The sequence below is a fragment of the Suricata suricatta genome, chromosome 2, assembly GCF_006229205.1.
Source record: "Suricata suricatta isolate VVHF042 chromosome 2, meerkat_22Aug2017_6uvM2_HiC, whole genome shotgun sequence".
NCBI classification, from domain to species: domain Eukaryota; kingdom Metazoa; phylum Chordata; class Mammalia; order Carnivora; family Herpestidae; genus Suricata; species Suricata suricatta.
In genome coordinates this window covers 150,445,434-150,453,192 of record NC_043701.1, presented here as the reverse complement: position 1 = coordinate 150,453,192, position 7,759 = coordinate 150,445,434, and positions in this window count along the sequence as shown.

Sequence of the window (7,759 nt, the reverse complement as noted above, 5' to 3'; positions counted from 1 at the left end):
TTTTTTTTTTTTTTACAATCTGTTAAAAATGTAAAAATCTTTCTTAGCTCATGGGCTATTGAAAAACAGACTTGGCCAGATTCAGCCTGTGGGCCATAGTTTGCTGGTCCCTGATATAGTGGACTCTGGAAACTAGACTTCCTAGGCTCAAGTTCCCAGTTCTACTGCGTATTAGTTGTGGGGCCGGGGACAAACCCCTTAACATTTGTTCCTCAGTTTCCTTACTTACAAAATGATAATAATGACATAACCCTACCACATGAAGTTCTAGTAAAGATTTGATAAATGAATAAATATAAGGTACTAGACCATTGTGTAGAATGTTACAAATGTTAGCTATTATATGAGCAGCCACAGATTTGTTGGAACTTTTATAGGCTTTTGATTATCTACTCAACAGCTGTCCTTCATTCCATGCCAGCAGACCAGTTGTTTTTGTTTCATTGTCCACATTCCCTCAGTATGACTCAGGAAATGAATAATGATTGATCTAACCTAACTTTTGCCCAGCTTATTGAGATATAATTGACAAATAAAATTGTAAGAAATTTAAAATATATAATGTGATGATTTAAGTATACATTGTAAATGGATTCCCCCATCAAGTTAGTTAACACAACTATCATCTCCCATATTTACCACTCCCCCCCTTTTTTTTTGGTGAGAACATTTACATTCAGCTCTTTGCAGATTTCATTTAGACAGTATACAGTGTTATCAACTAGTCTCATATTATACATTAGATCCTTATGGTCTAACCTAATCTTGAAAAGTGTGTGCTGATTAATAACTCTTTTGAAATACGCATCCGAGAGCACCTGGGTGGTTCAGTCTGTTAAGCATCTGACTCTTGCTTTTGGCTCAGGTCATGATCTTGCAGATCATGAGTTCAAGCCCTATGTTGGGTTTCATGTAATGGGCACAGAGCCTACCTGGGATTCTCTCTCTCCCTTTGTCTCTGCCCCACACCCTTTCTCAGAATAAGTAAAGTTTAAAAAAATAGTTTTAAAGAGAAAAGAAAATAAGCATCTGACCCAGTTCTGGCAGGGGAAAAACTTAAAAATAATATTCAGCGAAATATGGGAGAACGGGATTCCTCAGGGTTAACAGACTTTGACTTTGCTGGGTATTTTTATGACTGAGTGTGATATCTGATTGTATCTTTTGATCCTAAGGTGGGATCTAACGATGGCAGAATACAAAGCTGGGAAGGAATTGGGTCAACAGTGTCTTGGGCAGGTGAATTAACCGCCCTGGAGCTTCTTTATATGAGATGTATTTTTTTCTAATTATACCAGTTGAGTTGAGATTTTCAGTTTCTTAGAGCTGAAGTTAGTTTAACCAACTTACAGGCATACCTTTTGCGAAAGATATACCTGATTAACATTAACATTAATCAGCCTTGGGGAAGAATATGTTCTTATGAGAAACTGATTCAGGGGTCGCTGTTTTTCAGCTGTGTCAGTCTCCATACAATGAGCCTAATCATTAGAAATAAAGCTATTTGGGGTGCCTGGGTGACTCAGTCAGTCAGTGTCCTACTCTTGATTTTGGCTCAGGTCATGATCTCACAGTTGTGAGATCCAGCCCCTCTGCCCCTCCTCTGCTCACACGCTCTTTCTCTCTCAAAATGAAGGAATAAACATTAAAAAAAAAGAAATAAAGCTGTTAGTTATTTCAGTATATGAAACAAGGGTGTTGTTCATTGAGCTTTCATTGATTTGCACAAGAGAAGTACTTGGAAGATCATTACTTCATGTATGTCTTACATTAAAAATATGTGAAATAAACATTAAATTAAATATGTCCATTGACCTGTTATTGCTTGATTATATATGGTGTGAGATAAGGATCTATTATTTTCCCAAATGAATATTCAGTTCTCAATCAAATGAAGTTTGAAGTACCATCTTTATCAGTTGTTAATTATCATTTGAAGGGAGTATTTTTGCTCAGGACTCCATCCCTTTTTTTGTTTTTAAAATTTTTTTAATGTTTTATTTATTTTTGATACAGAGAGAGAGAGAGAACATGAGAGGGGAAGGGGCAGAGAGAGAAGGAGACACAGAACCGGAAGCAGGCTCCAGGCTCTGAGCTAGCTGTCAGCACAGAGCCTGACGAAGGGTTCGAACCCAGAAAGTGAGATCTGACCTGAGCCGAAGTCGGAGGCTTAACCGACTGAGCCACCAAGGCGCCCCTCCATCCCTTTTTAGTAACCGAGTTGCCCTTGTGACATAGGAGCTAGTAGATCTCCTAAATATTCTTGGCTTAACATTTATTTCTGGGAAGGATATTTGATCCAAATGGGTCAAGAAGAGCCCTACCTGGGACTTTTATAACAGGAGAACATCATGTTCTGTGGGTTGGTGACCCTGGGACTTGGAACAGCCATGAGAAAATGTCTACGTGAAGGAGGATAGTTAACATGTGGAGAGAAACATCTTGATGTTGCACAAGCATTTGTGATTGACTCCCTTGTTCTGCATGTTCCAAAGATGCACACTGTCTTATTCTTCTTGTTTCATTATTAAGCCAACAAATGTTAACATTCTCTGTGTACATGTGATCCATTTCTGCCTTCTGTTTCACTAAATTATTTGTTTATGCTCATGCCAAAGGTAATGTTTCCTTTAGTATGGCTTTATAATGCTATTTATTATAGAGTAAGTCCTTTAACCCATAATTCTATGGATCTGTTAATCTTCAGGAAAGGAGAAAAGAATATGCAATGGGAAGAAGACTGTCCTTGTTGAAATAAGGGTTAATGAGGTATAATTTTACATAAAATAAAATTCACCATTTTAAGCGTGTACTTTTTGATGAGTTTTGACAAATATATGCAATTGTGTAACTACTTCCAGGCTCAAGACCGATCTGGTAGCCACTGGCCTGTTTTCTACTCCTACAGCTTTACCTTTGCTCAAAGGTCATATAAATGGAATCATGGATGATTTAATCTTTTATGTCTACACAAATGTTTTTTGTGTAGAAAAATTGAAGTACATTCTACAAAGTGACTGGATTATAATCCTCAACAATGCCAAGGTAATCTAAGTCCAGGAAATTGAGGATCTGTTTCAGATTGATGGAGTCTAAAAAGAATGGACACCTGAGTAAACCACATGACCTTTGAAGAGCATTACTAGAATAATTGGTGAAACTTGAATTTGGTCTCCAAGTAAAATATATACATGAACTTTTTTGTACTGAACTTTCCCGAAGGTTCAAAAATTTTTCACAATTAAAAAAAATACAGGGGGGTGAATGTTAACATCATGGAGGCTTAAGACATCTCTTGTTTTCACTCCCCTTTCAGCATCCAAAATTCAGCCACTATTCATGACCAAAAGTGCCTTTGTGTGAACTGTTATCTGTACAGTCCTCCAGGGGAACCAGGAGGAGCCTTACCCATCTGTGAATCACATAAGTGAACAGATCCCCATTTGGGCTGTGGAACTGACAGGAGCCTCTCAAGTGATGCAGATGCCTATTGGCCTCAGTCCAGGAACACCTGGAAAATACTGAATTGGGCAGATACCCACTGATGAGAGATCCTTTGTAGAAGCCCAGGTCTCTAGAGGAGGAACCCCAATACTTTCTTGCACCAAAACCAGAACAAAACAACAAATGGCTTTGGACATATTAGTAAGAGGAACTTGCCTACCTCATCCCTCAAGGCAGCACTGCTTAGAGAAAAAGGAGGCTGGGGATCCTTCCCATGGGAGAAAAGGGAGAGGAGCAAGTGAATGCCCAATTTCCCCAGCTGTATGGGATGCTGCTAAAGAAACCCATCTCTCTAGCATCACCCAGTATTAAAGCTGAAGCTCCAAGAAAGGGGGAGGGAGAAGATCTGGGAAGATGCAGATAAGAATATCAAAAAGCATTAAAGGGATGAAATTCCTACCGGCTGCATTCTAGACTCTAGCCCACTCCTGAATTGCTAGGAAAATGTCACCTGAAAACCCCTTAACTGTTGTGTGGGTACCACTAACGCCCTAGGTGCCAAATCCACACCTTCCCCTACTTGAAGCCAGCTCCTACATGGCTTCCAATGGGAAGTAGAAAGAACAAGATCAAGTAGATGCAGTATATGCAGAAAACAAGCCAATGTCTGCAGGTAAGGAAGAAACCACAAATTTAAGCTCTTTTGCCACTTTTGGGCAAAGAAAAGAGGTCACCATCAATTAACTTGGTGAGTTGTACGGTGAAAAGGAGATCTATACACTTAAGAATTTTGCCACAGGAGAAAGCAGGATGTGTGGAGCAGATGTGTTCATACAAGACCAGGGAAAGTTCCAGAATATAAACAGGACCTAGAAAAAGTATCTCTCATTTAAAGGCAGCTAATAAATATCAGAGGAGACGACTGCTACTTCAAATGCAAACACAGCAATGCAAAAAAAAAAAAAAAACCCTCCAAGGAGTATGAAGAATCAAGGAAATATGACATCACCAAAAGATCATAATAATCCTCCATTACCAAACCCAAAGATATGGAGATTTGCTGTCTGCCAGAGAAAAATTCAAAAGAGCTGTTTTGAGGAAACTCAATGAAGTAGAAGAAAACACAGACAATTCAGCAAAATCAAGAAATACTACATGAACAAAGTGAGAAATTTAACAAGAAATTAAAAGGACCAAACCAAGTCTGGAACTGCAGAATTCAATGAATGAAATTAAAAATACGATAGAGTGCACCAACAGTGGAGTAGGTCAGACAGAAGCCAGAGGACAGGTACTTTGAAATAACTGTCAGAGAACAAAGAAGAATGAAAAAGAGCTGAGAAAGCCTAAGTGATCCTTGGGAAATCATCCAAAGAACCAATAATAGAACTAGGGTTTCAGAAGCAGAAAAGAGGGAGAAGGGGACATAAAACTTACTTAAAGAGAATAATGGCTGAGAACTTCCTAAACTTGGGGAGAGACTTGGATATCCAAGTTCGTAAAGCTAATACAGTAACCCATTATTTCAATTCCAAACACTCTTCTCCAAGACACATTATAATTAAACTGTCAGAATTCAAAGAGAGAGACCCTATAAACAGAGAAAAAAAGATTAGGTAATAAGCAGATACATTCAAAGTGCTGAAAGAACAAAGTTACCAGTTAAGAACATTCTATTGGGCAAAGATATCCTTCAAAAATGAGAGAACCAAAGAATTTCCCAGACAAACAAAAGCTGAGGCAGTTCATCACCACTAAACCTGCCTTACAAGAAATAGGGAAAGGAAATTTTCAAACTAAAATGAAAAGACACTAGTTAACATGAGAATATATAGAGTAAATATATAGGGAGATTCAGGAAGCACTAATTCTGTAATATGTGTTAACCATTTAATTATAGTATAAAGATGAAAGGAAAAGCATATTAAAAATAGAGCTACTGTAATTTGTTAATGAATATACAAATAAAAGGGAAATTTTGGGGGTGCCTGCGTGGCTCAGTTGGTTAAGCATCCGACTTCAGCTGGGGTCATGATCTCACGTTCGTGGGTTCGAGCCCTGCATCAGGCTCTGTGCTCACAGCTCAGAGCCTGGAGCCTGCTTCCAATTCTGTGTCTCCCTCTCTCTCTGCCCCTCCCTGCTCATGCTCTGTCTCTCTCTGTCTCAAAAATAAATAAACATTTAAAAAATTTAAAAAATTAAAAATAAATTTAGAAAAGGGAAATTTTGATATTAGAAACAAAAGAGAATAAAAGGGTAGAATTTTTATATGGAATTGAAGATAGGCTGCTATCAGTGTAAATGGACTATTATATCTATGAGATGTTTTATGGTAAGCACAAAGCAAAAACCTAGAGTAGATTCAGAAAAGAGAAGTGAATCTGAGCATACCACAACAGAAGATCACCAAGGCACAAAAGTAAGAAACAAGAGGGGGGAAAAGAAACAATAGAAACCTACAAAAAAATGTATGGTTATCACCATGTGAAACGTGAGAGACTGAATGCTCTTCTCCAAAGATCAGTACAACAAAAGATGTTTGCTCTCATCACTTCCATTGAACCTTATACCAGAGATTTTAGTTAGTACAATAATGCAGAAAGAAAGAGAACACATCCACATTGTGTAAGTAAAGCCATCTTCACAGAACCATGTTCATTCATCTGTACAGAAAATCCAATGGCGTCAACAACAACAACAACAAAATCCCATAAAAGTGAGTTTCACAAGATTTCAGGATACAAGATCAATGTACAAAAATACAATTTCTCGGGGTACCTGGGTGGCTCAGTCTGTTAAGCATCTGACTCTTGATTTTGGCTCAGGTCATGATCATGTCATGGTTCATGGATTTGTACCCCACATTAGGCTCTGTACTGACAGTGAGGAGCCTACTTGGGATTCTCTCTCCTCTCTCTCTCTGCCCCTCCCCTCCACTGCTTGCTCGCTCTCTCTTTCTGTCCCCTTCCCTCTTTCTCTCGCTCAAAAAATAAGTAAATTAAAAAAATACAATTTATCCCCTTTCTTGGCAACACTCAGGTTCTATTTTTTAAATAGGTATCACATTGTGGTTTTCATTTGCATTTCCCTAATGATTAATGATGTGGAGCATCTTTTCTATGTAGTGTCAATGAGCAACTGAAAGCTGAATAGAGAAATACAATACCATTAACAATAGAATTAAAATATAGGGAATACTTAGGGAGAACTCTGAGAAAAGATAAGTAGAACCTGCACTGTAAAACAGAAAATACTGATGAGAAAAACAAAAAAGACCTAAAGAAAAGTATGTATATATACATTGTTGATACATTATATGAGTCATCATTGTTAAAATGTCAGTTCTCCCCAAATTGATTTGGAGATCAAATGCAATCAGAATTCATTCAGCAGGCTTTTTTTTAATAGGCACATAATATTTATTATATGCATTTTATATGTTATTTTTCAATAGCTGTATGTTTGCTATGTAGTACAGTCTTTAAAATTTGCTGATTCATTGTTTAGAAAATGAAAATCTTAAAAATTCCTCAAAACTCACAAGCTGATTATAAGGTGTTTTTTTTTTTTTTTTGGAAAACTAGGAAGAATACTATGAATCATGCATTACATAAAATCTTTTTACTTACACAGTACTATTAAGCACATCTGGAAAAGTAAAAGAGGGGTAACTAGCCCAAACATATTTCTGTATTTTCATTCAACTATTTTTATATTCTATTAATAATGAAAATAAAATTTTAGTACAAATAGTTTTAAACAAGATAGTTTTGTTTGGAATCATGGTAAACCAAGATGCTTATCTGGGGGAATTACCTTGGTTTGTAACTATAAAATACCCCGTTTTTGGTCTATTTTAGAATATTCAAAGAGTTCCAAAATATACAGGTACCCTTAGCACATTAAAGGATGTAAAGATCAACAAAAAGTGAAATAAATAATAGGTTGTTAGCAAGATGAATAATCCTCAATAGGTAAACTTGTAAAAACAGTAAGGTGTATAAAGTATCACATAGTGATAGGATGCCAAGATTAGGTTTTGTGTCATTTTGGGATTTTTTAGGAATTCATTTGGCGTATTAAACCCCACTGTTTCATTAAAAATTTTTTTAATGTTTATTTTTGAGACAGAGAAAGACAGAATGCAAGAGGGGGAGGGGCAGAGTGCTAGGGAGTCACAGAATCTGAAGCAGGTTACATCCAGGCTCTGAGCTGTCAGCACAGAGCCCAGTGTAGAGCTAGAACTCAGGAGCCGTGAGGTCATGACTTGTTTATATATTAAAAAAAAAACTTTAAAAAACCAAGATTTTATTCA